The sequence below is a fragment of the Phyllobates terribilis genome, unplaced genomic scaffold (assembly GCF_046119375.1).
Source record: "Phyllobates terribilis strain yellow unplaced genomic scaffold, ASM4611937v1 Scaffold_142__1_contigs__length_4687701, whole genome shotgun sequence".
Taxonomy (NCBI): domain Eukaryota; kingdom Metazoa; phylum Chordata; class Amphibia; order Anura; family Dendrobatidae; genus Phyllobates; species Phyllobates terribilis.
This window is the reverse complement of record NW_027362902.1, coordinates 1,534,010-1,561,994: the sequence shown is the minus strand read 5'-3', so window position 1 is coordinate 1,561,994 and position 27,985 is coordinate 1,534,010. Positions and strand designations below refer to the sequence as shown.

The 27,985-nt window shown below is 45.5% G+C and overlaps 19 non-coding genes and 3 pseudogenes across 19 annotated transcripts; all 22 read right to left on the bottom strand.

Annotated features, from left to right (window-relative positions):
- Nucleotides 1-886: 886 nt before the first annotated feature.
- On the bottom strand, nucleotides 887-1,077 carry LOC141206597 (U2 spliceosomal RNA). The gene has a single exon (XR_012277148.1). It is a non-coding gene; the product is annotated as a U2 spliceosomal RNA (small nuclear RNA).
- A 1,115-nt stretch (nucleotides 1,078-2,192) lies between these two features.
- Nucleotides 2,193-2,383, bottom strand: LOC141206595 (U2 spliceosomal RNA). The gene has a single exon (XR_012277147.1). It is a non-coding gene; the product is annotated as a U2 spliceosomal RNA (small nuclear RNA).
- A 1,115-nt stretch (nucleotides 2,384-3,498) lies between these two features.
- LOC141206593 (U2 spliceosomal RNA) lies at nucleotides 3,499-3,689 on the bottom strand. Its single transcript, XR_012277145.1, has one exon. It is a non-coding gene; the product is annotated as a U2 spliceosomal RNA (small nuclear RNA).
- A 1,115-nt stretch (nucleotides 3,690-4,804) lies between these two features.
- On the bottom strand, nucleotides 4,805-4,995 carry LOC141206592 (U2 spliceosomal RNA). Its single transcript, XR_012277144.1, has one exon. It is a non-coding gene; the product is annotated as a U2 spliceosomal RNA (small nuclear RNA).
- A 1,115-nt stretch (nucleotides 4,996-6,110) lies between these two features.
- Nucleotides 6,111-6,301, bottom strand: LOC141206591 (U2 spliceosomal RNA). The gene has a single exon (XR_012277143.1). It is a non-coding gene; the product is annotated as a U2 spliceosomal RNA (small nuclear RNA).
- A 1,115-nt stretch (nucleotides 6,302-7,416) lies between these two features.
- Nucleotides 7,417-7,607, bottom strand: LOC141206590 (U2 spliceosomal RNA). The gene has a single exon (XR_012277142.1). It is a non-coding gene; the product is annotated as a U2 spliceosomal RNA (small nuclear RNA).
- A 1,115-nt stretch (nucleotides 7,608-8,722) lies between these two features.
- Nucleotides 8,723-8,905, bottom strand: LOC141206198 (U2 spliceosomal RNA). Its single transcript, XR_012276864.1, has one exon. It is a non-coding gene; the product is annotated as a U2 spliceosomal RNA (small nuclear RNA).
- Nucleotides 8,906-9,429: 524 nt separating this feature from the next.
- Nucleotides 9,430-9,592, bottom strand: LOC141206372 (U2 spliceosomal RNA; annotated as a pseudogene).
- Nucleotides 9,593-10,707: 1,115 nt separating this feature from the next.
- Nucleotides 10,708-10,898, bottom strand: LOC141206130 (U2 spliceosomal RNA). Its single transcript, XR_012276796.1, has one exon. It is a non-coding gene; the product is annotated as a U2 spliceosomal RNA (small nuclear RNA).
- A 1,115-nt stretch (nucleotides 10,899-12,013) lies between these two features.
- Nucleotides 12,014-12,204, bottom strand: LOC141206589 (U2 spliceosomal RNA). Its single transcript, XR_012277141.1, has one exon. It is a non-coding gene; the product is annotated as a U2 spliceosomal RNA (small nuclear RNA).
- Nucleotides 12,205-13,319: 1,115 nt separating this feature from the next.
- LOC141206354 (U2 spliceosomal RNA) lies at nucleotides 13,320-13,495 on the bottom strand (annotated as a pseudogene).
- Nucleotides 13,496-14,289: 794 nt separating this feature from the next.
- LOC141206411 (U2 spliceosomal RNA) lies at nucleotides 14,290-14,381 on the bottom strand (annotated as a pseudogene).
- A 1,112-nt stretch (nucleotides 14,382-15,493) lies between these two features.
- Nucleotides 15,494-15,684, bottom strand: LOC141206587 (U2 spliceosomal RNA). The gene has a single exon (XR_012277139.1). It is a non-coding gene; the product is annotated as a U2 spliceosomal RNA (small nuclear RNA).
- A 1,115-nt stretch (nucleotides 15,685-16,799) lies between these two features.
- LOC141206586 (U2 spliceosomal RNA) lies at nucleotides 16,800-16,990 on the bottom strand. Its single transcript, XR_012277138.1, has one exon. It is a non-coding gene; the product is annotated as a U2 spliceosomal RNA (small nuclear RNA).
- A 1,115-nt stretch (nucleotides 16,991-18,105) lies between these two features.
- LOC141205955 (U2 spliceosomal RNA) lies at nucleotides 18,106-18,296 on the bottom strand. Its single transcript, XR_012276625.1, has one exon. It is a non-coding gene; the product is annotated as a U2 spliceosomal RNA (small nuclear RNA).
- Nucleotides 18,297-19,411: 1,115 nt separating this feature from the next.
- On the bottom strand, nucleotides 19,412-19,602 carry LOC141206124 (U2 spliceosomal RNA). The gene has a single exon (XR_012276790.1). It is a non-coding gene; the product is annotated as a U2 spliceosomal RNA (small nuclear RNA).
- A 1,115-nt stretch (nucleotides 19,603-20,717) lies between these two features.
- Nucleotides 20,718-20,908, bottom strand: LOC141205953 (U2 spliceosomal RNA). The gene has a single exon (XR_012276624.1). It is a non-coding gene; the product is annotated as a U2 spliceosomal RNA (small nuclear RNA).
- A 1,115-nt stretch (nucleotides 20,909-22,023) lies between these two features.
- On the bottom strand, nucleotides 22,024-22,214 carry LOC141206123 (U2 spliceosomal RNA). Its single transcript, XR_012276789.1, has one exon. It is a non-coding gene; the product is annotated as a U2 spliceosomal RNA (small nuclear RNA).
- Nucleotides 22,215-23,329: 1,115 nt separating this feature from the next.
- On the bottom strand, nucleotides 23,330-23,520 carry LOC141206585 (U2 spliceosomal RNA). Its single transcript, XR_012277137.1, has one exon. It is a non-coding gene; the product is annotated as a U2 spliceosomal RNA (small nuclear RNA).
- A 1,115-nt stretch (nucleotides 23,521-24,635) lies between these two features.
- LOC141206584 (U2 spliceosomal RNA) lies at nucleotides 24,636-24,826 on the bottom strand. The gene has a single exon (XR_012277136.1). It is a non-coding gene; the product is annotated as a U2 spliceosomal RNA (small nuclear RNA).
- Nucleotides 24,827-25,941: 1,115 nt separating this feature from the next.
- LOC141206107 (U2 spliceosomal RNA) lies at nucleotides 25,942-26,132 on the bottom strand. Its single transcript, XR_012276773.1, has one exon. It is a non-coding gene; the product is annotated as a U2 spliceosomal RNA (small nuclear RNA).
- A 1,112-nt stretch (nucleotides 26,133-27,244) lies between these two features.
- Nucleotides 27,245-27,435, bottom strand: LOC141206583 (U2 spliceosomal RNA). Its single transcript, XR_012277135.1, has one exon. It is a non-coding gene; the product is annotated as a U2 spliceosomal RNA (small nuclear RNA).
- Between the last annotated feature and the right edge of the window lie 550 nt (nucleotides 27,436-27,985).

Below are 27,985 nucleotides of genomic sequence, written 5' to 3'. Positions count from 1 at the left end.
CCGTTGGAAGGGAGGAGAACCAATTAAGGCGGGGGGTGGGGTGGAACGAGCAGCTGTCTACCCTTAGCAGGAGGGCTCCTGATTACATACCTCTCCTGCTGCTGCTGCTGCTGGCTGTCCAGCAGCAGACTGAAGGTGGCTGCTGCTGTGCACAGGTATATAAAGGCTCAGAGCCTATTATGACACGCGCAGCCAGCGTTCCATTGCCACATTCCATCTACTGCAGGCAGGATACCTGGCTGGCTGAATGTCGCTGAGAAGCTCACAGAGACCGCCATAAGCAACAGTTTAACAGAATGCCACAGACTAATCAACCAAACTTTTTGGGTTGGGTTCTCTTTTATAGTCTGCAGGCATTAAATGAAAGAAGTCAGTGTTCCAGCAGAAGGAGACAACGTTTCAGAAAAGGCATTGTAGCAAACCAAAAAAGAAATTTTAAGCGCAGCAGAGTAACCAGCGCACATACCTGTTAGCTCAGGTGAGTTTAAAAGGCTGCTGTTGATAACAAGGGCATTTGCTAAATAGATGGTGTGTGTGCAACAATATACTGAAAGGTCAATTATATTGTGCAGCTTATCTCACCACCTGTAGTTATTTAGGTGAAAGCTCCAAAATGCTTGCCTAATATGTCTGTTTATCCAAAAGGAAGTAAAAAGGGAGAGCTAGAAAGATAGCATTGCATCACATTACATGGCAATGCAATGCACAGTTGCTGAAGTTGAACCAAAATGAGCTTGTAATCTGGCTTCTGCAACTTTGAACATGAAAAATCCAATGAAGAGAAGAAAAGCAAAGCCAAAGAGTCCATCCCCAAATCCGACAAACAAGCAAAATGAACAAAAAACATTGAATTCAATTCTTTCTGATTTTAGAAACTGCATTAAAGAAGGGGTGCACCGGTCCTGGAGATACTGCAATACCAGGTCAATGCGTGGAGTGGACAGAGCAAGCTCTTTTTCCATCTCCCTGTTCTAAAAATCCATTTAATATATGGTCCCCAGATAGGGGACGTATCAGATATTAAACTGATAAGAACAGATACTACACTTGATCTTAGCCAAAAGGCCGAGAAGCGATAACCAGAATTGGTTTCAAACTACGGAGCCACCCAAGGATCCTGAAAAGTCCATTTGTGGAGATGAGCTCCTGGACTCCCGTTAAGAAGACATGTTGTCAACCTCTAGATCCCTTACATGCCTGCACTTTTCGGCTTGCTGCTGCTGCAATCCACGCGTTTTAGATCTGCATAACTCCACCTCTTTAAACACAGCACCTTCACCCCCAGCTGTTCCCACCCGCCTCAACACCGTTGGAAGGGAGGAGAACCAATTAAGGCGGGGGGTGGGGTGGAACGAGCAGCTGTCTACCCTTAGCAGGAGGGCTCCTGATTACATACCTCTCCTGCTGCTGCTGCTGCTGGCTGTACAGCAGCAGACTGAAGGTGGCTGCTGCTGTGCACAGGTATATAAAGGCTCAGAGCCTATTATGACACGCGCAGCCAGCGTTCCATTGCCACATTCCATCTACTGCAGGCAGGATACCTGGCTGGCTGAATGTCGCTGAGAAGCTCACAGAGACCGCCATAAGCAACAGTTTAACAGAATGCCACAGACTAATCAACCAAACTTTTTGGGTTGGGTTCTCTTTTATAGTCTGCAGGCATTAAATGAAAGAAGTCAGTGTTCCAGCAGAAGGAGACAACGTTTCAGAAAAGGCATTGTAGCAAACCAAAAAAGAAATTTTAAGCGCAGCAGAGTAACCAGCGCACATACCTGTTAGCTCAGGTGAGTTTAAAAGGCTGCTGTTGATAACAAGGGCATTTGCTAAATAGATGGTGTGTGTGCAACAATATACTGAAAGGTCAATTATATTGTGCAGCTTATCTCACCACCTGTAGTTATTTAGGTGAAAGCTCCAAAATGCTTGCCTAATATGTCTGTTTATCCAAAAGGAAGTAAAAAGGGAGAGCTAGAAAGATAGCATTGCATCACATTACATGGCAATGCAATGCACAGTTGCTGAAGTTGAACCAAAATGAGCTTGTAATCTGGCTTCTGCAACTTTGAACATGAAAAATCCAATGAAGAGAAGAAAAGCAAAGCCAAAGAGTCCATCCCCAAATCCGACAAACAAGCAAAATGAACAAAAAACATTGAATTCAATTCTTTCTGATTTTAGAAACTGCATTAAAGAAGGGGTGCACCGGTCCTGGAGATACTGCAATACCAGGTCAATGCGTGGAGTGGACAGAGCAAGCTCTTTTTCCATCTCCCTGTTCTAAAAATCCATTTAATATATGGTCCCCAGATAGGGGACGTATCAGATATTAAACTGATAAGAACAGATACTACACTTGATCTTAGCCAAAAGGCCGAGAAGCGATAACCAGAATTGGTTTCAAACTACGGAGCCACCCAAGGATCCTGAAAAGTCCATTTGTGGAGATGAGCTCCTGGACTCCCGTTAAGAAGACATGTTGTCAACCTCTAGATCCCTTACATGCCTGCACTTTTCGGCTTGCTGCTGCTGCAATCCACGCGTTTTAGATCTGCATAACTCCACCTCTTTAAACACAGCACCTTCACCCCCTGCTGTTCCCACCCGCCTCAACACCGTTGGAAGGGAGGAGAACCAATTAAGGCGGGGGGTGGGGTGGAACGAGCAGCTGTCTACCCTTAGCAGGAGGGCTCCTGATTACATACCTCTCCTGCTGCTGCTGCTGCTGGCTGTCCAGCAGCAGACTGAAGGTGGCTGCTGCTGTGCACAGGTATATAAAGGCTCAGAGCCTATTATGACACGCGCAGCCAGCGTTCCATTGCCACATTCCATCTACTGCAGGCAGGATACCTGGCTGGCTGAATGTCGCTGAGAAGCTCACAGAGACCGCCATAAGCAACAGTTTAACAGAATGCCACAGACTAATCAACCAAACTTTTTGGGTTGGGTTCTCTTTTATAGTCTGCAGGCATTAAATGAAAGAAGTCAGTGTTCCAGCAGAAGGAGACAACGTTTCAGAAAAGGCATTGTAGCAAACCAAAAAAGAAATTTTAAGCGCAGCAGAGTAACCAGCGCACATACCTGTTAGCTCAGGTGAGTTTAAAAGGCTGCTGTTGATAACAAGGGCATTTGCTAAATAGATGGTGTGTGTGCAACAATATACTGAAAGGTCAATTATATTGTGCAGCTTATCTCACCACCTGTAGTTATTTAGGTGAAAGCTCCAAAATGCTTGCCTAATATGTCTGTTTATCCAAAAGGAAGTAAAAAGGGAGAGCTAGAAAGATAGCATTGCATCACATTACATGGCAATGCAATGCACAGTTGCTGAAGTTGAACCAAAATGAGCTTGTAATCTGGCTTCTGCAACTTTGAACATGAAAAATCCAATGAGGAGAAGAAAAGCAAAGCCAAAGAGTCCATCCCCAAATACGACAAACAAGCAAAATGAACAAAAAACATTGAATTCAATTCTTTCTGATTTTAGAAACTGCATTAAAGAAGGGGTGCACCGGTCCTGGAGATACTGCAATACCAGGTCAATGCGTGGAGTGGACAGAGCAAGCTCTTTTTCCATCTCCCTGTTCTAAAAATCCATTTAATATATGGTCCCCAGATAGGGGACGTATCAGATATTAAACTGATAAGAACAGATACTACACTTGATCTTAGCCAAAAGGCCGAGAAGCGATAACCAGAATTGGTTTCAAACTACGGAGCCACCCAAGGATCCTGAAAAGTCCATTTGTGGAGATGAGCTCCTGGACTCCCGTTAAGAAGACATGTTGTCAACCTCTAGATCCCTTACATGCCTGCACTTTTCGGCTTGCTGCTGCTGCAATCCACGCGTTTTAGATCTGCATAACTCCACCTCTTTAAACACAGCACCTTCACCCCCTGCTGTTCCCACCCGCCTCAACACCGTTGGAAGGGAGGAGAACCAATTAAGGCGGGGGGTGGGGTGGAACGAGCAGCTGTCTACCCTTAGCAGGAGGGCTCCTGATTACATACCTCTCCTGCTGCTGCTGCTGCTGGCTGTCCAGCAGCAGACTGAAGGTGGCTGCTGCTGTGCACAGGTATATAAAGGCTCAGAGCCTATTATGACACGCGCAGCCAGCGTTCCATTGCTACATTCCATCTACTGCAGGCAGGATACCTGGCTGGCTGAATGTCGCTGAGAAGCTCACAGAGACCGCCATAAGCAACAGTTTAACAGAATGCCACAGACTAATCAACCAAACTTTTTGGGTTGGGTTCTCTTTTATAGTCTGCAGGCATTAAATGAAAGAAGTCAGTGTTCCAGCAGAAGGAGACAACGTTTCAGAAAAGGCATTGTAGCAAACCAAAAAAGAAATTTTAAGCGCAGCCGAGTAACCAGCGCACATACCTGTTAGCTCAGGTGAGTTTAAAAGGCTGCTGTTGATAACAAGGGCATTTGCTAAATAGATGGTGTGTGTGCAACAATATACTGAAAGGTCAATTATATTGTGCAGCTTATCTCACCACCTGTAGTTATTTAGGTGAAAGCTCCAAAATGCTTGCCTAATATGTCTGTTTATCCAAAAGGAAGTAAAAAGGGAGAGCTAGAAAGATAGCATTGCATCACATTACATGGCAATGCAATGCACAGTTGCTGAAGTTGAACCAAAATGAGCTTGTAATCTGGCTTCTGCAACTTTGAACATGAAAAATCCAATGAGGAGAAGAAAAGCAAAGCCAAAGAGTCCATCCCCAAATCCGACAAACAAGCAAAATGAACAAAAAACATTGAATTCAATTCTTTCTGATTTTAGAAACTGCATTAAAGAAGGGGTGCACCGGTCCTGGAGATACTGCAATACCAGGTCAATGCGTGGAGTGGACAGAGCAAGCTCTTTTTCCATCTCCCTGTTCTAAAAATCCATTTAATATATGGTCCCCAGATAGGGGACGTATCAGATATTAAACTGATAAGAACAGATACTACACTTGATCTTAGCCAAAAGGCCGAGAAGCGATAACCAGAATTGGTTTCAAACTACGGAGCCACCCAAGGATCCTGAAAAGTCCATTTGTGGAGATGAGCTCCTGGACTCCCGTTAAGAAGACATGTTGTCAACCTCTAGATCCCTTACATGCCTGCACTTTTCGGCTTGCTGCTGCTGCAATCCACGCGTTTTAGATCTGCATAACTCCACCTCTTTAAACACAGCACCTTCACCCCCTGCTGTTCCCACCCGCCTCAACACCGTTGGAAGGGAGGAGAACCAATTAAGGCGGGGGGTGGGGTGGAACGAGCAGCTGTCTACCCTTAGCAGGAGGGCTCCTGATTACATACCTCTCCTGCTGCTGCTGCTGCTGGCTGTCCAGCAGCAGACTGAAGGTGGCTGCTGCTGTGCACAGGTATATAAAGGCTCAGAGCCTATTATGACACGCGCAGCCAGCGTTCCATTGCCACATTCCATCTACTGCAGGCAGGATACCTGGCTGGCTGAATGTCGCTGAGAAGCTCACAGAGACCGCCATAAGCAACAGTTTAACAGAATGCCACAGACTAATCAACCAAACTTTTTGGGTTGGGTTCTCTTTTATAGTCTGCAGGCATTAAATGAAAGAAGTCAGTGTTCCAGCAGAAGGAGACAACGTTTCAGAAAAGGCATTGTAGCAAACCAAAAAAGAAATTTTAAGCGCAGCAGAGTAAACAGCGCACATACCTGTTAGCTCAGGTGAGTTTAAAAGGCTGCTGTTGATAACAAGGGCATTTGCTAAATAGATGGTGTGTGTGCAACAATATACTGAAAGGTCAATTATATTGTGCAGCTTATCTCACCACCTGTAGTTATTTAGGTGAAAGCTCCAAAATGCTTGCCTAATATGTCTGTTTATCCAAAAGGAAGTAAAAAGGGAGAGCTAGAAAGATAGCATTGCATCACATTACATGGCAATGCAATGCACAGTTGCTGAAGTTGAACCAAAATGAGCTTGTAATCTGGCTTCTGCAACTTTGAACATGAAAAATCCAATGAGGAGAAGAAAAGCAAAGCCAAAGAGTCCATCCCCAAATCCGACAAACAAGCAAAATGAACAAAAAACATTGAATTCAATTCTTTCTGATTTTAGAAACTGCATTAAAGAAGGGGTGCACCGGTCCTGGAGATACTGCAATACCAGGTCAATGCGTGGAGTGGACAGAGCAAGCTCTTTTTCCATCTCCCTGTTCTAAAAATCCATTTAATATATGGTCCCCAGATAGGGGACGTATCAGATATTAAACTGATAAGAACAGATACTACACTTGATCTTAGCCAAAAGGCCGAGAAGCGATAACCAGAATTGGTTTCAAACTACGGAGCCACCCAAGGATCCTGAAAAGTCCATTTGTGGAGATGAGCTCCTGGACTCCCGTTAAGAAGACATGTTGTCAACCTCTAGATCCCTTACATGCCTGCACTTTTCGGCTTGCTGCTGCTGCAATCCACGCGTTTTAGATCTGCATAACTCCACCTCTTTAAACACAGCACCTTCACCCCCTGCTGTTCCCACCCGCCTCAACACCGTTGGAAGGGAGGAGAACCAATTAAGGCGGGGGGTGGGGTGGAACGAGCAGCTGTCTACCCTTAGCAGGAGGGCTCCTGATTACATACCTCTCCTGCTGCTGCTGCTGCTGGCTGTCCAGCAGCAGACTGAAGGTGGCTGCTGCTGTGCACAGGTATATAAAGGCTCAGAGCCTATTATGACACGCGCAGCCAGCGTTCCATTGCCACATTCCATCTACTGCAGGCAGGATACCTGGCTGGCTGAATGTCGCTGAGAAGCTCACAGAGACCGCCATAAGCAACAGTTTAACAGAATGCCACAGACTAATCAACCAAACTTTTTGGGTTGGGTTCTCTTTTATAGTCTGCAGGCATTAAATGAAAGAAGTCAGTGTTCCAGCAGAAGGAGACAACGTTTCAGAAAAGGCATTGTAGCAAACCAAAAAAGAAATTTTAAGCGCAGCAGAGTAACCAGCGCACATACCTGTTAGCTCAGGTGAGTTTAAAAGGCTGCTGTTGATAACAAGGGCATTTGCTAAATAGATGGTGTGTGTGCAACAATATACTGAAAGGTCAATTATATTGTGCAGCTTATCTCACCACCTGTAGTTATTTAGGTGAAAGCTCCAAAATGCTTGCCTAATATGTCTGTTTATCCAAAAGGAAGTAAAAAGGGAGAGCTAGAAAGATAGCATTGCATCACATTACATGGCAATGCAATGCACAGTTGCTGAAGTTGAACCAAAATGAGCTTGTAATCTGGCTTCTGCAACTTTGAACATGAAAAATCCAATGAGGAGAAGAAAAGCAAAGCCAAAGAGTCCATCCCCAAATCTGACAAACAAGCAAAATGAACAAAAAACATTGAATTCAATTCTTTCTGATTTTAGAAACTGCATTAAAGAAGGGGTGCACCGGTCCTGGAGATACTGCAATACCAGGTCAATGCGTGGAGTGGACAGAGCAAGCTCTTTTTCCATCTCCCTGTTCTAAAAATCCATTTAATATATGGTCCCCAGATAGGGGACGTATCAGATATTAAACTGATAAGAACAGATACTACACTTGATCTTAGCCAAAAGGCCGAGAAGCGATAACCAGAATTGGTTTCAAACTACGGAGCCACCCAAGGATCCTGAAAAGTCCATTTGTGGAGATGAGCTCCTGGACTCCCGTTAAGAAGACATGTTGTCAACCTCTAGATCCCTTACATGCCTGCACTTTTCGGCTTGCTGCTGCTGCAATCCACGCGTTTTAGATCTGCATAACTCCACCTCTTTAAACACAGCACCTTCACCCCCTGCTGTTCCCACCCGCCTCAACACCGTTGGAAGGGAGGAGAACCAATTAAGGCGGGGGGTGGGGTGGAACGAGCAGCTGTCTACCCTTAGCAGGAGGGCTCCTGATTACATACCTCTCCTGCTGCTGCTGCTGCTGGCTGTCCAGCAGCAGACTGAAGGTGGCTGCTGCTGTGCACAGGTATATAAAGGCTCAGAGCCTATTATGACACGCGCAGCCAGCGTTCCATTGCCACATTCCATCTACTGCAGGCAGGATACCTGGCTGGCTGAATGTCGCTGAGAAGCTCACAGAGACCGCCATAAGCAACAGTTTAACAGAATGCCACAGACTAATCAACCAAACTTTTTGGGTTGGGTTCTCTTTTATAGTCTGCAGGCATTAAATGAAAGAAGTCAGTGTTCCAGCAGAAGGAGACAACGTTTCAGAAAAGGCATTGTAGCAAACCAAAAAAGAAATTTTAAGCGCAGCAGAGTAACCAGCGCACATACCTGTTAGCTCAGGTGAGTTTAAAAGGCTGCTGTTGATAACAAGGGCATTTGCTAAATAGATGGTGTGTGTGCAACAATATACTGAAAGGTCAATTATATTGTGCAGCTTATCTCACCACCTGTAGTTATTTAGGTGAAAGCTCCAAAATGCTTGCCTAATATGTCTGTTTATCCAAAAGGAAGTAAAAAGGGAGAGCTAGAAAGATAGCATTGCATCACATTACATGGCAATGCAATGCACAGTTGCTGAAGTTGAACCAAAATGAGCTTGTAATCTGGCTTCTGCAACTTTGAACATGAAAAATCCAATGAGGAGAAGAAAAGCAAAGCCAAAGAGTCCATCCCCAAATCCGACAAACAAGCAAAATGAACAAAAAACATTGAATTCAATTCTTTCTGATTTTAGAAACTGCATTAAAGAAGGGGTGCACCGGTCCTGGAGATACTGCAATACCAGGTCAATGCGTGGAGTGGACAGAGCAAGCTCTTTTTCCATCTCCCTGTTCTAAAAATCCATTTAATATATGGTCCCCAGATAGGGGACGTATCAGATATTAAACTGATAAGAACAGATTTTTTTGATTGAAGCTGCATCCAAGGCACTGAAAAATGTGACCGAAGTCACACCAAAACAGCGCACGAGGCGAGGATTCATGTGGACCCTTCCCGGAGGAGAGGGTCCCCAATAAACCATCCCCATCCCTCCGAGCCAGAAGGCCACAGCGAGGGTCAGGGATCTCCGATGCTCTCCCTAGCCGAAGCCGGAGAAGAGCCGTTTTCGTGCTCCCAGCTTCCATCTAGGCTGCCACCCTAGTGGAGCTGGAGCCTGTGTTGGTTTCTCAGCCCAAAGCTGACCGGACCTCCGACCGGGTTTATAAAAATTCCCCTTCCTAGCCCGGAGGCCAGGAATAGGGGGGGTTGCTCAGAAAGTATGATTGGCAAAGGTGCGGCGTGCTACGAAGCCAAGTCTTTCTGGGGTTCCCAGTCCCAGTAAGCTTGGACTCCCACCAGGGCGCCTACTCCTGGGGCACATTGCTCCAAAGCCCTCACACTTACCCAGCCTAGTGACTTCGATCCTGGAGGGCCATGTTTTCCATCAGATAACTCTATGAGCCACCTGGCTTACTAACAAGTGCACCAAACCAGTGTGTAATATGCATCAATTTACTAGGGCAGTCCAAGGACAAAACTGCCTTTTCAAAAGATACTACACTTGATCTTAGCCAAAAGACCGAGAAGCGATAAGAACAGATACTACACTTGATCTTAGCCAAAAGGCCGAGAAGCGATAACCAGAATTGGTTTCAAACTACGGAGCCACCCAAGGATCCTGAAAAGTCCATTTGTGGAGATGAGCTCCTGGACTCCCGTTAAGAAGACATGTTGTCAACCTCTAGATCCCTTACATGCCTGCACTTTTCGGCTTGCTGCTGCTGCAATCCACGCGTTTTAGATCTGCATAACTCCACCTCTTTAAACACAGCACCTTCACCCCCTGCTGTTCCCACCCGCCTCAACACCGTTGGAAGGGAGGAGAACCAATTAAGGCGGGGGGTGGGGTGGAACGAGCAGCTGTCTACCCTTAGCAGGAGGGCTCCTGATTACATACCTCTCCTGCTGCTGCTGCTGCTGGCTGTCCAGCAGCAGACTGAAGGTGGCTGCTGCTGTGCACAGGTATATAAAGGCTCAGAGCCTATTATGACACGCGCAGCCAGCGTTCCATTGCCACATTCCATCTACTGCAGGCAGGATACCTGGCTGGCTGAATGTCGCTGAGAAGCTCACAGAGACCGCCATAAGCAACAGTTTAACAGAATGCCACAGACTAATCAACCAAACTTTTTGGGTTGGGTTCTCTTTTATAGTCTGCAGGCATTAAATGAAAGAAGTCAGTGTTCCAGCAGAAGGAGACAACGTTTCAGAAAAGGCATTGTAGCAAACCAAAAAAGAAATTTTAAGCGCAGCAGAGTAACCAGCGCACATACCTGTTAGCTCAGGTGAGTTTAAAAGGCTGCTGTTGATAACAAGGGCATTTGCTAAATAGATGGTGTGTGTGCAACAATATACTGAAAGGTCAATTATATTGTGCAGCTTATCTCACCACCTGTAGTTATTTAGGTGAAAGCTCCAAAATGCTTGCCTAATATGTCTGTTTATCCAAAAGGAAGTAAAAAGGGAGAGCTAGAAAGATAGCATTGCATCACATTACATGGCAATGCAATGCACAGTTGCTGAAGTTGAACCAAAATGAGCTTGTAATCTGGCTTCTGCAACTTTGAACATGAAAAATCCAATGAGGAGAAGAAAAGCAAAGCCAAAGAGTCCATCCCCAAATCCGACAAACAAGCAAAATGAACAAAAAACATTGAATTCAATTCTTTCTGATTTTAGAAACTGCATTAAAGAAGGGGTGCACCGGTCCTGGAGATACTGCAATACCAGGTCAATGCGTGGAGTGGACAGAGCAAGCTCTTTTTCCATCTCCCTGTTCTAAAAATCCATTTAATATATGGTCTCCAGATAGGGGACGTATCAGATATTAAACTGATAAGAACAGATACTACACTTGATCTTAGCCAAAAGGCCGAGAAGCGATAACCAGAATTGGTTTCAAACTACGGAGCCACCCAAGGATCCTGAAAAGTCCATTTGTGGAGATGAGCTCCTGGACTCCCGTTAAGAAGACATGTTGTCAACCTCTAGATCCCTTACATGCCTGCACTTTTCGGCTTGCTGCTGCTGCAATCCACGCGTTTTAGATCTGCATAACTCCACCTCTTTAAACACAGCACCTTCACCCCCTGCTGTTCCCACCCGCCTCAACACCGTTGGAAGGGAGGAGAACCAATTAAGGCGGGGGGTGGGGTGGAACGAGCAGCTGTCTACCCTTAGCAGGAGGGCTCCTGATTACATACCTCTCCTGCTGCTGCTGCTGCTGGCTGTCCAGCAGCAGACTGAAGGTGGCTGCTGCTGTGCACAGGTATATAAAGGCTCAGAGCCTATTATGACACGCGCAGCCAGCGTTCCATTGCCACATTCCATCTACTGCAGGCAGGATACCTGGCTGGCTGAATGTCGCTGAGAAGCTCACAGAGACCGCCATAAGCAACAGTTTAACAGAATGCCACAGACTAATCAACCAAACTTTTTGGGTTGGGTTCTCTTTTATAGTCTGCAGGCATTAAATGAAAGAAGTCAGTGTTCCAGCAGAAGGAGACAACGTTTCAGAAAAGGCATTGTAGCAAACCAAAAAAGAAATTTTAAGCGCAGCAGAGTAACCAGCGCACATACCTGTTAGCTCAGGTGAGTTTAAAAGGCTGCTGTTGATAACAAGGGCATTTGCTAAATAGATGGTGTGTGTGCAACAATATACTGAAAGGTCAATTATATTGTGCAGCTTATCTCACCACCTGTAGTTATTTAGGTGAAAGCTCCAAAATGCTTGCCTAATATGTCTGTTTATCCAAAAGGAAGTAAAAAGGGAGAGCTAGAAAGATAGCATTGCATCACATTACATGGCAATGCAATGCACAGTTGCTGAAGTTGAACCAAAATGAGCTTGTAATCTGGCTTCTGCAACTTTGAACATGAAAAATCCAATGAGGAGAAGAAAAGCAAAGCCAAAGAGTCCATCCCCAAATCCGACAAACAAGCAAAATGAACAAAAAACATTGAATTCAATTCTTTCTGATTTTAGAAACTGCATTAAAGAAGGGGTGCACCGGTCCTGGAGATACTGCAATACCAGGTCAATGCGTGGAGTGGACAGAGCAAGCTCTTTTTCCATCTCCCTGTTCTAAAAATCCATTTAATATATGGTCCCCAGATAGGGGACGTATCAGATATTAAACTGATAAGAACAGATACTACACTTGATCTTAGCCAAAAGGCCGAGAAGCGATAACCAGAATTGGTTTCAAACTACGGAGCCACCCAAGGATCCTGAAAAGTCCATTTGTGGAGATGAGCTCCTGGACTCCCGTTAAGAAGACATGTTGTCAACCTCTAGATCCCTTACATGCCTGCACTTTTCGGCTTGCTGCTGCTGCAATCCACGCGTTTTAGATCTGCATAACTCCACCTCTTTAAACACAGCACCTTCACCCCCTGCTGTTCCCACCCGCCTCAACACCGTTGGAAGGGAGGAGAACCAATTAAGGCGGGGGGTGGGGTGGAACGAGCAGCTGTCTACCCTTAGCAGGAGGGCTCCTGATTACATACCTCTCCTGCTGCTGCTGCTGCTGGCTGTCCAGCAGCAGACTGAAGGTGGCTGCTGCTGTGCACAGGTATATAAAGGCTCAGAGCCTATTATGACACGCGCAGCCAGCGTTCCATTGCCACATTCCATCTACTGCAGGCAGGATACCTGGCTGGCTGAATGTCGCTGAGAAGCTCACAGAGACCGCCATAAGCAACAGTTTAACAGAATGCCACAGACTAATCAACCAAACTTTTTGGGTTGGGTTCTCTTTTATAGTCTGCAGGCATTAAATGAAAGAAGTCAGTGTTCCAGCAGAAGGAGACAACGTTTCAGAAAAGGCATTGTAGCAAACCAAAAAAGAAATTTTAAGCGCAGCAGAGTAACCAGCGCACATACCTGTTAGCTCAGGTGAGTTTAAAAGGCTGCTGTTGATAACAAGGGCATTTGCTAAATAGATGGTGTGTGTGCAACAATATACTGAAAGGTCAATTATATTGTGCAGCTTATCTCACCACCTGTAGTTATTTAGGTGAAAGCTCCAAAATGCTTGCCTAATATGTCTGTTTATCCAAAAGGAAGTAAAAAGGGAGAGCTAGAAAGATAGCATTGCATCACATTACATGGCAATGCAATGCACAGTTGCTGAAGTTGAACCAAAATGAGCTTGTAATCTGGCTTCTGCAACTTTGAACATGAAAAATCCAATGAGGAGAAGAAAAGCAAAGCCAAAGAGTCCATCCCCAAATCCGACAAACAAGCAAAATGAACAAAAAACATTGAATTCAATTCTTTCTGATTTTAGAAACTGCATTAAAGAAGGGGTGCACCGGTCCTGGAGATACTGCAATACCAGGTCAATGCGTGGAGTGGACAGAGCAAGCTCTTTTTCCATCTCCCTGTTCTAAAAATCCATTTAATATATGGTCCCCAGATAGGGGACGTATCAGATATTATACTGATAAGAACAGATTTTTTTTTTTTGAAAGCCCGAATTCGTGTACAAAACCCGAGTGCGCTTAAAAAAGTGACAAGTGCCACAAAAAAAGTGCACTAGGATGCTGGTCTTCTTGAAACCCTCTCCAAAAGGAGAAGGGTCCCCCAAACCATTCCCCGTCCCTCCGAGCCAAAAGGCCACAGCGAGGAACAGGGACAAAAAGCCACCTCCAGCCGAAGCCAGAGGCGACCCAATCTTACCCCCAGCACCTGCCCGAGTTCTCACCCGAGCAAGGCACTGGGAGCCAAAGACTGTGCTCCCCTCCCGGAAGAGGGGAGCCAACAACGCTCTCCTCCCGAAAGAGGAGAGCCAGGGGGGTTCAGGGGGGAGCGGAACCTGATGGCCACACACTCCCCCCCTAGACCTGCCAAGAGAGGAACCCGTAAGGGAACCGCATCCCGACAAAATCCTAGTAGGACGTGACACACGTGAATAAGTGGACACACAGTGACAAAGAAATTAAATAAATAGTGAAGGTTTCACAGTATAATACTGCCCGGACCTTCGACCGGGAATTGAAAAATTCCCCATCCTAAGGCCAGAAGGCCCGGAATAAGGGTGTGTGCGAAGAAAGAAAATTTGAAGTGCTTGTGCAAATGTGCCATAAACTCAAGTGGGGTTCCCAATCCCAGTGAGTTAAGGCACCCCAGGGTCACCACTCCTGGGGCACTTCACACTTCGGGCTTTCGATCTTCCCCGGCCCAATGGCGTCGATCCTGGGGGGCCATGCTTTCCACCAGATGACTATATTAGCCACCTGGCGTACTAACAAGCGCCTAAACCCCAGTGTGCATAATGTATCAATCTACTAGGGCGGCCAACATCCAAAACCACCTTTTCGAAAGATACTACACTTGATCTTAGCCAAAAGGCCGAGAAGCGATAACCAGAATTGGTTTCAAACTACGGAGCCACCCAAGGATCCTGAAAAGTCCATTTGTGGAGATGAGCTCCTGGACTCCCGTTAAGAAGACATGTTGTCAACCTCTAGATCCCTTACATGCCTGCACTTTTCGGCTTGCTGCTGCTGCAATCCACGCGTTTTAGATCTGCATAACTCCACCTCTTTAAACACAGCACCTTCACCCCCTGCTGTTCCCACCCGCCTCAACACCGTTGGAAGGGAGGAGAACCAATTAAGGCGGGGGGTGGGGTGGAACGAGCAGCTGTCTACCCTTAGCAGGAGGGCTCCTGATTACATACCTCTCCTGCTGCTGCTGCTGGCTGTCCAGCAGCAGACTGAAGGTGGCTGCTGCTGTGCACAGGTATATAAAGGCTCAGAGCCTATTATGACACGCGCAGCCAGCGTTCCATTGCCACATTCCATCTACTGCAGGCAGGATACCTGGCTGGCTGAATGTCGCTGAGAAGCTCACAGAGACCGCCATAAGCAACAGTTTAACAGAATGCCACAGACTAATCAACCAAACTTTTTGGGTTGGGTTCTCTTTTATAGTCTGCAGGCATTAAATGAAAGAAGTCAGTGTTCCAGCAGAAGGAGACAACGTTTCAGAAAAGGCATTGTAGCAAACCAAAAAAGAAATTTTAAGCGCAGCAGAGTAACCAGCGCACATACCTGTTAGCTCAGGTGAGTTTAAAAGGCTGCTGTTGATAACAAGGGCATTTGCTAAATAGATGGTGTGTGTGCAACAATATACTGAAAGGTCAATTATATTGTGCAGCTTATCTCACCACCTGTAGTTATTTAGGTGAAAGCTCCAAAATGCTTGCCTAATATGTCTGTTTATCCAAAAGGAAGTAAAAAGGGAGAGCTAGAAAGATAGCATTGCATCACATTACATGGCAATGCAATGCACAGTTGCTGAAGTTGAACCAAAATGAGCTTGTAATCTGGCTTCTGCAACTTTGAACATGAAAAATCCAATGAGGAGAAGAAAAGCAAAGCCAAAGAGTCCATCCCCAAATCCGACAAACAAGCAAAATGAACAAAAAACATTGAATTCAATTCTTTCTGATTTTAGAAACTGCATTAAAGAAGGGGTGCACCGGTCCTGGAGATACTGCAATACCAGGTCAATGCGTGGAGTGGACAGAGCAAGCTCTTTTTCCATCTCCCTGTTCTAAAAATCCATTTAATATATGGTCCCCAGATAGGGGACGTATCAGATATTAAACTGATAAGAACAGATACTACACTTGATCTTAGCCAAAAGGCCGAGAAGCGATAACCAGAATTGGTTTCAAACTACGGAGCCACCCAAGGATCCTGAAAAGTCCATTTGTGGAGATGAGCTCCTGGACTCCCGTTAAGAAGACATGTTGTCAACCTCTAGATCCCTTACATGCCTGCACTTTTCGGCTTGCTGCTGCTGCAATCCACGCGTTTTAGATCTGCATAACTCCACCTCTTTAAACACAGCACCTTCACCCCCTGCTGTTCCCACCCGCCTCAACACCGTTGGAAGGGAGCAGAACCAATTAAGGCGGGGGGTGGGGTGGAACGAGCAGCTGTCTACCCTTAGCAGGAGGGCTCCTGATTACATACCTCTCCTGCTGCTGCTGCTGCTGGCTGTCCAGCAGCAGACTGAAGGTGGCTGCTGCTGTGCACAGGTATATAAAGGCTCAGAGCCTATTATGACACGCGCAGCCAGCGTTCCATTGCCACATTCCATCTACTGCAGGCAGGATACCTGGCTGGCTGAATGTCGCTGAGAAGCTCACAGAGACCGCCATAAGCAACAGTTTAACAGAATGCCACAGACTAATCAACCAAACTTTTTGGGTTGGGTTCTCTTTTATAGTCTGCAGGCATTAAATGAAAGAAGTCAGTGTTCCAGCAGAAGGAGACAACGTTTCAGAAAAGGCATTGTAGCAAACCAAAAAAGACATTTTAAGCGCAGCAGAGTAACCAGCGCACATACCTGTTAGCTCAGGTGAGTTTAAAAGGCTGCTGTTGATAACAAGGGCATTTGCTAAATAGATGGTGTGTGTGCAACAATATACTGAAAGGTCAATTATATTGTGCAGCTTATCTCACCACCTGTAGTTATTTAGGTGAAAGCTCCAAAATGCTTGCCTAATATGTCTGTTTATCCAAAAGGAAGTAAAAAGGGAGAGCTAGAAAGATAGCATTGCATCACATTACATGGCAATGCAATGCACAGTTGCTGAAGTTGAACCAAAATGAGCTTGTAATCTGGCTTCTGCAACTTTGAACATGAAAAATCCAATGAGGAGAAGAAAAGCAAAGCCAAAGAGTCCATCCCCAAATCCGACAAACAAGCAAAATGAACAAAAAACATTGAATTCAATTCTTTCTGATTTTAGAAACTGCATTAAAGAAGGGGTGCACCGGTCCTGGAGATACTGCAATACCAGGTCAATGCGTGGAGTGGACAGAGCAAGCTCTTTTTCCATCTCCCTGTTCTAAAAATCCATTTAATATATGGTCCCCAGATAGGGGACGTATCAGATATTAAACTGATAAGAACAGATACTACACTTGATCTTAGCCAAAAGGCCGAGAAGCGATAACCAGAATTGGTTTCAAACTACGGAGCCACCCAAGGATCCTGAAAAGTCCATTTGTGGAGATGAGCTCCTGGACTCCCGTTAAGAAGACATGTTGTCAACCTCTAGATCCCTTACATGCCTGCACTTTTCGGCTTGCTGCTGCTGCAATCCACGCGTTTTAGATCTGCATAACTCCACCTCTTTAAACACAGCACCTTCACCCCCTGCTGTTCCCACCCGCCTCAACACCGTTGGAAGGGAGGAGAACCAATTAAGGCGGGGGGTGGGGTGGAACGAGCAGCTGTCTACCCTTAGCAGGAGGGCTCCTGATTACATACCTCTCCTGCTGCTGCTGCTGCTGGCTGTCCAGCAGCAGACTGAAGGTGGCTGCTGCTGTGCACAGGTATATAAAGGCTCAGAGCCTATTATGACACGCGCAGCCAGCGTTCCATTGCCACATTCCATCTACTGCAGGCAGGATACCTGGCTGGCTGAATGTTGCTGAGAAGCTCACAGAGACCGCCATAAGCAACAGTTTAACAGAATGCCACAGACTAATCAACCAAACTTTTTGGGTTGGGTTCTCTTTTATAGTCTGCAGGCATTAAATGAAAGAAGTCAGTGTTCCAGCAGAAGGAGACAACGTTTCAGAAAAGGCATTGTAGCAAACCAAAAAAGAAATTTTAAGCGCAGCAGAGTAACCAGCGCACATACCTGTTAGCTCAGGTGAGTTTAAAAGGCTGCTGTTGATAACAAGGGCATTTGCTAAATAGATGGTGTGTGTGCAACAATATACTGAAAGGTCAATTATATTGTGCAGCTTATCTCACCACCTGTAGTTATTTAGGTGAAAGCTCCAAAATGCTTGGCTAATATGTCTGTTTATCCAAAAGGAAGTAAAAAGGGAGAGCTAGAAAGATAGCATTGCATCACATTACATGGCAATGCAATGCACAGTTGCTGAAGTTGAACCAAAATGAGCTTGTAATCTGGCTTCTGCAACTTTGAACATGAAAAATCCAATGAGGAGAAGAAAAGCAAAGCCAAAGAGTCCATCCCCAAATCTGACAAACAAGCAAAATGAACAAAAAACATTGAATTCAATTCTTTCTGATTTTAGAAACTGCATTAAAGAAGGGGTGCACCGGTCCTGGAAATACTGCAATACCAGGTCAATGCGTGGAGTGGACAGAGCAAGCTCTTTTTCCATCTCCCTGTTCTAAAAATCCATTTAATATATGGTCCCCAGATAGGGGACGTATCAGATATTAAACTGATAAGAACAGATACTACACTTGATCTTAGCCAAAAGGCCGAGAAGCGATAACCAGAATTGGTTTCAAACTACGGAGCCACCCAAGGATCCTGAAAAGTCCATTTGTGGAGATGAGCTCCTGGACTCCCATTAAGAAGACATGTTGTCAACCTCTAGATCCCTTACATGCCTGCACTTTTCGGCTTGCTGCTGCTGCAATCCACGCGTTTTAGATCTGCATAACTCCACCTCTTTAAACACAGCACCTTCACCCCCTGCTGTTCCCACCCGCCTCAACACCGTTGGAAGGGAGGAGAACCAATTAAGGCGGGGGGTGGGGTGGAACGAGCAGCTGTCTACCCTTAGCAGGAGGGCTCCTGATTACATACCTCTCCTGCTGCTGCTGCTGCTGGCTGTCCAGCAGCAGACTGAAGGTGGCTGCTGCTGTGCACAGGTATATAAAGGCTCAGAGCCTATTATGACACGCGCAGCCAGCGTTCCATTGCCACATTCCATCTACTGCAGGCAGGATACCTGGCTGGCTGAATGTCGCTGAGAAGCTCACAGAGACCGCCATAAGCAACAGTTTAACAGAATGCCACAGACTAATCAACCAAACTTTTTGGGTTGGGTTCTCTTTTATAGTCTGCAGGCATTAAATGAAAGAAGTCAGTGTTCCAGCAGAAGGAGACAACGTTTCAGAAAAGGCATTGTAGCAAACCAAAAAAGAAATTTTAAGCGCAGCAGAGTAACCAGCGCACATACCTGTTAGCTCAGGTGAGTTTAAAAGGCTGCTGTTGATAACAAGGGCATTTGCTAAATAGATGGTGTGTGTGCAACAATATACTGAAAGGTCAATTATATTGTGCAGCTTATCTCACCACCTGTAGTTATTTAGGTGAAAGCTCCAAAATGCTTGCCTAATATGTCTGTTTATCCAAAAGGAAGTAAAAAGGGAGAGCTAGAAAGATAGCATTGCATCACATTACATGGCAATGCAATGCACAGTTGCTGAAGTTGAACCAAAATGAGCTTGTAATCTGGCTTCTGCAACTTTGAACATGAAAAATCCAATGAGGAGAAGAAAAGCAAAGCCAAAGAGTCCATCCCCAAATCCGACAAACAAGCAAAATGAACAAAAAACATTGAATTCAATTCTTTCTGATTTTAGAAACTGCATTAAAGAAGGGGTGCACCGGTCCTGGAGATACTGCAATACCAGGTCAATGCGTGGAGTGGACAGAGCAAGCTCTTTTTCCATCTCCCTGTTCTAAAAATCCATTTAATATATGGTCCCCAGATAGGGGACGTATCAGATATTAAACTGATAAGAACAGATACTACACTTGATCTTAGCCAAAAGACCGAGAAGCGATAACCAGAATTGGGTTCAAACTACGGAGCCACCCAAGGATCCTGAAAAGTCCATTTGTGGAGATGAGCTCCTGGACTCCCGTTAAGAAGACATGTTGTCAACCTCTAGATCCCTTACATGCCTGCACTTTTCGGCTTGCTGCTGCTGCAATCCACGCGTTTTAGATCTGCATAACTCCACCTCTTTAAACACAGCACCTTCACCCCCTGCTGTTCCCACCCGCCTCAACACCGTTGGAAGGGAGGAGAACCAATTAAGGCGGGGGGTGGGGTGGAACGAGCAGCTGTCTACCCTTAGCAGGAGGGCTCCTGATTACATACCTCTCCTGCTGCTGCTGCTGCTGGCTGTCCAGCAGCAGACTGAAGGTGGCTGCTGCTGTGCACAGGTATATAAAGGCTCAGAGCCTATTATGACACGCGCAGCCAGCGTTCCATTGCCACATTCCATCTACTGCAGGCAGGATACCTGGCTGGCTGAATGTCGCTGAGAAGCTCACAGAGACCGCCATAAGCAACAGTTTAACAGAATGCCACAGACTAATCAACCAAACTTTTTGGGTTGGGTTCTCTTTTATAGTCTGCAGGCATTAAATGAAAGAAGTCAGTGTTCCAGCAGAAGGAGACAACGTTTCAGAAAAGGCATTGTAGCAAACCAAAAAAGAAATTTTAAGCGCAGCAGAGTAACCAGCGCACATACCTGTTAGCTCAGGTGAGTTTAAAAGGCTGCTGTTGATAACAAGGGCATTTGCTAAATAGATGGTGTGTGTGCAACAATATACTGAAAGGTCAATTATATTGTGCAGCTTATCTCACCACCTGTAGTTATTTAGGTGAAAGCTCCAAAATGCTTGCCTAATATGTCTGTTTATCCAAAAGGAAGTAAAAAGGGAGAGCTAGAAAGATAGCATTGCATCACATTACATGGCAATGCAATGCACAGTTGCTGAAGTTGAACCAAAATGAGCTTGTAATCTGGCTTCTGCAACTTTGAACATGAAAAATCCAATGAGGAGAAGAAAAGCAAAGCCAAAGAGTCCATCCCCAAATCTGACAAACAAGCAAAATGAACAAAAAACATTGAATTCAATTCTTTCTGATTTTAGAAACTGCATTAAAGAAGGGGTGCACCGGTCCTGGAAATACTGCAATACCAGGTCAATGCGTGGAGTGGACAGAGCAAGCTCTTTTTCCATCTCCCTGTTCTAAAAATCCATTTAATATATGGTCCCCAGATAGGGGACGTATCAGATATTAAACTGATAAGAACAGATACTACACTTGATCTTAGCCAAAAGGCCGAGAAGCGATAACCAGAATTGGTTTCAAACTACGGAGCCACCCAAGGATCCTGAAAAGTCCATTTGTGGAGATGAGCTCCTGGACTCCCATTAAGAAGACATGTTGTCAACCTCTAGATCCCTTACATGCCTGCACTTTTCGGCTTGCTGCTGCTGCAATCCACGCGTTTTAGATCTGCATAACTCCACCTCTTTAAACACAGCACCTTCACCCCCTGCTGTTCTCACCCGCCTCAACACCGTTGGAAGGGAGGAGAACCAATTAAGGCGGGGGGTGGGGTGGAACGAGCAGCTGTCTACCCTTAGCAGGAGGGCTCCTGATTACATACCTCTCCTGCTGCTGCTGCTGCTGGCTGTCCAGCAGCAGACTGAAGGTGGCTGCTGCTGTGCACAGGTATATAAAGGCTCAGAGCCTATTATGACACGCGCAGCCAGCGTTCCATTGCCACATTCCATCTACTGCAGGCAGGATACCTGGCTGGCTGAATGTCGCTGAGAAGCTCACAGAGACCGCCATAAGCAACAGTTTAACAGAATGCCACAGACTAATCAACCAAACTTTTTGGGTTGGGTTCTCTTTTATAGTCTGCAGGCATTAAATGAAAGAAGTCAGTGTTCCAGCAGAAGGAGACAACGTTTCAGAAAAGGCATTGTAGCAAACCAAAAAAGAAATTTTAAGCGCAGCAGAGTAACCAGCGCACATACCTGTTAGCTCAGGTGAGTTTAAAAGGCTGCTGTTGATAACAAGGGCATTTGCTAAATAGATGGTGTGTGTGCAACAATATACTGAAAGGTCAATTATATTGTGCAGCTTATCTCACCACCTGTAGTTATTTAGGTGAAAGCTCCAAAATGCTTGCCTAATATGTCTGTTTATCCAAAAGGAAGTAAAAAGGGAGAGCTAGAAAGATAGCATTGCATCACATTACATGGCAATGCAATGCACAGTTGCTGAAGTTGAACCAAAATGAGCTTGTAATCTGGCTTCTGCAACTTTGAACATGAAAAATCCAATGAGGAGAAGAAAAGCAAAGCCAAAGAGTCCATCCCCAAATCCGACAAACAAGCAAAATGAACAAAAAACATTGAATTCAATTCTTTCTGATTTTAGAAACTGCATTAAAGAAGGGGTGCACCGGTCCTGGAGATACTGCAATACCAGGTCAATGCGTGGAGTGGACAGAGCAAGCTCTTTTTCCATCTCCCTGTTCTAAAAATCCATTTAATATATGGTCCCCAGATAGGGGACGTATCAGATATTAAACTGATAAGAACAGATACTACACTTGATCTTAGCCAAAAGACCGAGAAGCGATAACCAGAATTGGGTTCAAACTACGGAGCCACCCAAGGATCCTGAAAAGTCCATTTGTGGAGATGAGCTCCTGGACTCCCGTTAAGAAGACATGTTGTCAACCTCTAGATCCCTTACATGCCTGCACTTTTCGGCTTGCTGCTGCTGCAATCCACGCGTTTTAGATCTGCATAACTCCACCTCTTTAAACACAGCACCTTCACCCCCTGCTGTTCCCACCCGCCTCAACACCGTTGGAAGGGAGGAGAACCAATTAAGGCGGGGGGTGGGGTGGAACGAGCAGCTGTCTACCCTTAGCAGGAGGGCTCCTGATTACATACCTCTCCTGCTGCTGCTGCTGCTGGCTGTCCAGCAGCAGACTGAAGGTGGCTGCTGCTGTGCACAGGTATATAAAGGCTCAGAGCCTATTATGACACGCGCAGCCAGCGTTCCATTGCCACATTCCATCTACTGCAGGCAGGATACCTGGCTGGCTGAATGTCGCTGAGAAGCTCACAGAGACCGCCATAAGCAACAGTTTAACAGAATGCCACAGACTAATCAACCAAACTTTTTGGGTTGGGTTCTCTTTTATAGTCTGCAGGCATTAAATGAAAGAAGTCAGTGTTCCAGCAGAAGGAGACAACGTTTCAGAAAAGGCATTGTAGCAAACCAAAAAAGAAATTTTAAGCGCAGCAGAGTAACCAGCGCACATACCTGTTAGCTCAGGTGAGTTTAAAAGGCTGCTGTTGATAACAAGGGCATTTGCTAAATAGATGGTGTGTGTGCAACAATATACTGAAAGGTCAATTATATTGTGCAGCTTATCTCACCACCTGTAGTTATTTAGGTGAAAGCTCCAAAATGCTTGCCTAATATGTCTGTTTATCCAAAAGGAAGTAAAAAGGGAGAGCTAGAAAGATAGCATTGCATCACATTACATGGCAATGCAATGCACAGTTGCTGAAGTTGAACCAAAATGAGCTTGTAATCTGGCTTCTGCAACTTTGAACATGAAAAATCCAATGAGGAGAAGAAAAGCAAAGCCAAAGAGTCCATCCCCAAATCCGACAAACAAGCAAAATGAACAAAAAACATTGAATTCAATTCTTTCTGATTTTAGAAACTGCATTAAAGAAGGGGTGCACCGGTCCTGGAGATACTGCAATACCAGGTCAATGCGTGGAGTGGACAGAGCAAGCTCTTTTTCCATCTCCCTGTTCTAAAAATCCATTTAATATATGGTCCCCAGATAGGGGACGTATCAGATATTAAACTGATAAGAACAGATACTACACTTGATCTTAGCCAAAAGGCCGAGAAGCGATAACCAGAATTGGTTTCAAACTACGGAGCCACCCAAGGATCCTGAAAAGTCCATTTGTGGAGATGAGCTCCTGGACTCCCGTTAAGAAGACATGTTGTCAACCTCTAGATCCCTTACATGCCTGCACTTTTCGGCTTGCTGCTGCTGCAATCCACGCGTTTTAGATCTGCATAACTCCACCTCTTTAAACACAGCACCTTCACCCCCTGCTGTTCCCACCCGCCTCAACACCGTTGGAAGGGAGGAGAACCAATTAAGGCGGGGGGTGGGGTGGAACGAGCAGCTGTCTACCCTTAGCAGGAGGGCTCCTGATTACATACCTCTCCTGCTGCTGCTGCTGCTGGCTGTCCAGCAGCAGACTGAAGGTGGCTGCTGCTGTGCACAGGTATATAAAGGCTCAGAGCCTATTATGACACGCGCAGCCAGCGTTCCATTGCCACATTCCATCTACTGCAGGCAGGATACCTGGCTGGCTGAATGTCGCTGAGAAGCTCACAGAGACCGCCATAAGCAACAGTTTAACAGAATGCCACAGACTAATCAACCAAACTTTTTGGGTTGGGTTCTCTTTTATAGTCTGCAGGCATTAAATGAAAGAAGTCAGTGTTCCAGCAGAAGGAGACAACGTTTCAGAAAAGGCATTGTAGCAAACCAAAAAAGAAATTTTAAGCGCAGCAGAGTAACCAGCGCACATACCTGTTAGCTCAGGTGAGTTTAAAAGGCTGCTGTTGATAACAAGGGCATTTGCTAAATAGATGGTGTGTGTGCAACAATATACTGAAAGGTCAATTATATTGTGCAGCTTATCTCACCACCTGTAGTTATTTAGGTGAAAGCTCCAAAATGCTTGCCTAATATGTCTGTTTATCCAAAAGGAAGTAAAAAGGGAGAGCTAGAAAGATAGCATTGCATCACATTACATGGCAATGCAATGCACAGTTGCTGAAGTTGAACCAAAATGAGCTTGTAATCTGGCTTCTGCAACTTTGAACATGAAAAATCCAATGAGGAGAAGAAAAGCAAAGCCAAAGAGTCCATCCCCAAATCCGACAAACAAGCAAAATGAACAAAAAACATTGAATTCAATTCTTTCTGATTTTAGAAACTGCATTAAAGAAGGGGTGCACCGGTCCTGGAGATACTGCAATACCAGGTCAATGCGTGGAGTGGACAGAGCAAGCTCTTTTTCCATCTCCCTGTTCTAAAAATCCATTTAATATATGGTCCCCAGATAGGGGACGTATCAGATATTAAACTGATAAGAACAGATACTACACTTGATCTTAGCCAAAAGGCCGAGAAGCGATAACCAGAATTGGTTTCAAACTACGGAGCCACCCAAGGATCCTGAAAAGTCCATTTGTGGAGATGAGCTCCTGGACTCCCGTTAAGAAGACATGTTGTCAACCTCTAGATCCCTTACATGCCTGCACTTTTCGGCTTGCTGCTGCTGCAATCCACGCGTTTTAGATCTGCATAACTCCACGTCTTTAAACACAGCACCTTCACCCCCTGCTGTTCCCACCCGCCTCAACACCGTTGGAAGGGAGGAGAACCAATTAAGGCGGGGGGTGGGGTGGAACGAGCAGCTGTCTACCCTTAGCAGAAGGGCTCCTGATTACATACCTCTCCTGCTGCTGCTGCTGCTGGCTGTCCAGCAGCAGACTGAAGGTGGCTGCTGCTGTGCACAGGTATATAAAGGCTCAGAGCCTATTATGACACGCGCAGCCAGCGTTCCATTGCCACATTCCATCTACTGCAGGCAGGATACCTGGCTGGCTGAATGTCGCTGAGAAGCTCACAGAGACCGCCATAAGCAACAGTTTAACAGAATGCCACAGACTAATCAACCAAACTTTTTGGGTTGGGTTCTCTTTTATAGTCTGCAGGCATTAAATGAAAGAAGTCAGTGTTCCAGCAGAAGGAGACAACGTTTCAGAAAAGGCATTGTAGCAAACCAAAAAAGAAATTTTAAGCGCAGCAGAGTAACCAGCGCACATACCTGTTAGCTCAGGTGAGTTTAAAAGGCTGCTGTTGATAACAAGGGCATTTGCTAAATAAATGGTGTGTGTGCAACAATATACTGAAAGGTCAATTATATTGTGCAGCTTATCTCACCACCTGTAGTTATTTAGGTGAAAGCTCCAAAATGCTTGCCTAATATGTCTGTTTATCCAAAAGGAAGTAAAAAGGGAGAGCTAGAAAGATAGCATTGCATCACATTACATGGCAATGCAATGCACAGTTGCTGAAGTTGAACCAAAATGAGCTTGTAATCTGGCTTCTGCAACTTTGAACATGAAAAATCCAATGAGGAGAAGAAAAGCAAAGCCAAAAAGTCCATCCCCAAATCCGACAAACAAGCAAAATGAACAAAAAACATTGAATTCAATTCTTTCTGATTTTAGAAACTGCATTAAAGAAGGGGTGCACCGGTTCTGGAGATACTGCAATACCAGGTCAATGCGTGGAGTGGACAGAGCAAGCTCTTTTTCCATCTCCCTGTTCTAAAAATCCATTTAATATATGGTCCCCAGATAGGGGACGTATCAGATATTAAACTGATAAGAACAGATACTACACTTGATCTTAGCCAAAAGGCCGAGAAGCGATAACCAGAATTGGTTTCAAACTACGGAGCCACCCAAGGATCCTGAAAAGTCCATTTGTGGAGATGAGCTCCTGGACTCCCGTTAAGAAGACATGTTGTCAACCTCTAGATCCCTTACATGCCTGCACTTTTCGGCTTGCTGCTGCTGCAATCCACGCGTTTTAGATCTGCATAACTCCACCTCTTTAAACACAGCACCTTCACCCCCTGCTGTTCCCACCCGCCTCAACACCGTTGGAAGGGAGGAGAACCAATTAACGCGGGGGGTGGGGTGGAACGAGCAGCTGTCTACCCTTAGCAGGAGGGCTCCTGATTACATACCTCTCCTGCTGCTGCTGCTGGCTGTCCAGCAGCAGACTGAAGGTGGCTGCTGCTGTGCACAGGTATATAAAGGCTCAGAGCCTATTATGACACGCGCAGCCAGCGTTCCATTGCCACATTCCATCTACTGCAGGCAGGATACCTGGCTGGCTGAATGTCGCTGAGAAGCTCACAGAGACCGCCATAAGCAACAGTTTAACAGAATGCCACAGACTAATCAACCAAACTTTTTGGGTTGGGTTCTCTTTTATAGTCTGCAGGCATTAAATGAAAGAAGTCAGTGTTCCAGCAGAAGGAGACAACGTTTCAGAAAAGGCATTGTAGCAAACCAAAAAAGAAATTTTAAGCGCAGCAGAGTAACCAGCGCACATACCTGTTAGCTCAGGTGAGTTTAAAAGGCTGCTGTTGATAACAAGGGCATTTGCTAAATAGATGGTGTGTGTGCAACAATATACTGAAAGGTCAATTATATTGTGCAGCTTATCTCACCACCTGTAGTTATTTAGGTGAAAGCTCCAAAATGCTTGCCTAATATGTCTGTTTATCCAAAAGGAAGTAAAAAGGGAGAGCTAGAAAGATAGCATTGCATCACATTACATGGCAATGCAATGCACAGTTGCTGAAGTTGAACCAAAATGAGCTTGTAATCTGGCTTCTGCAACTTTGAACATGAAAAATCCAATGAGGAGAAGAAAAGCAAAGCCAAAGAGTCCATCCCCAAATCCGACAAACAAGCAAAATGAACAAAAAACATTGAATTCAATTCTTTCTGATTTTAGAAACTGCATTAAAGAAGGGGTGCACCGGTCCTGGAGATACTGCAATACCAGGTCAATGCGTGGAGTGGACAGAGCAAGCTCTTTTTCCATCTCCCTGTTCTAAAAATCCATTTAATATATGGTCCCCAGATAGGGGACGTATCAGATATTAAACTGATAAGAACAGATACTACACTTGATCTTAGCCAAAAGGCCGAGAAGCGATAACCAGAATTGGTTTCAAACTACGGAGCCACCCAAGGATCCTGAAAAGTCCATTTGTGGAGATGAGCTCCTGGACTCCCGTTAAGAAGACATGTTGTCAACCTCTAGATCCCTTACATGCCTGCACTTTTCGGCTTGCTGCTGCTGCAATCCACGCGTTTTAGATCTGCATAACTCCACCTCTTTAAACACAGCACCTTCACCCCCTGCTGTTCCCACCCGCCTCAACACCGTTGAAAGGGAGGAGAACCAATTAAGGCGGGGGGTGGGGTGGAACGAGCAGCTGTCTACCCTTAGCAGGAGGGCTCCTGATTACATACCTCTCCTGCTGCTGCTGCTGCTGGCTGTCCAGCAGCAGACTGAAGGTGGCTGCTGCTGTGCACAGGTATATAAAGGCTCAGAGCCTATTATGACACGCGCAGCCAGCGTTCCATTGCCACATTCCATCTACTGCAGGCAGGATACCTGGCTGGCTGAATGTCGCTGAGAAGCTCACAGAGACCGCCATAAGCAACAGTTTAACAGAATGCCACAGACTAATCAACCAAACT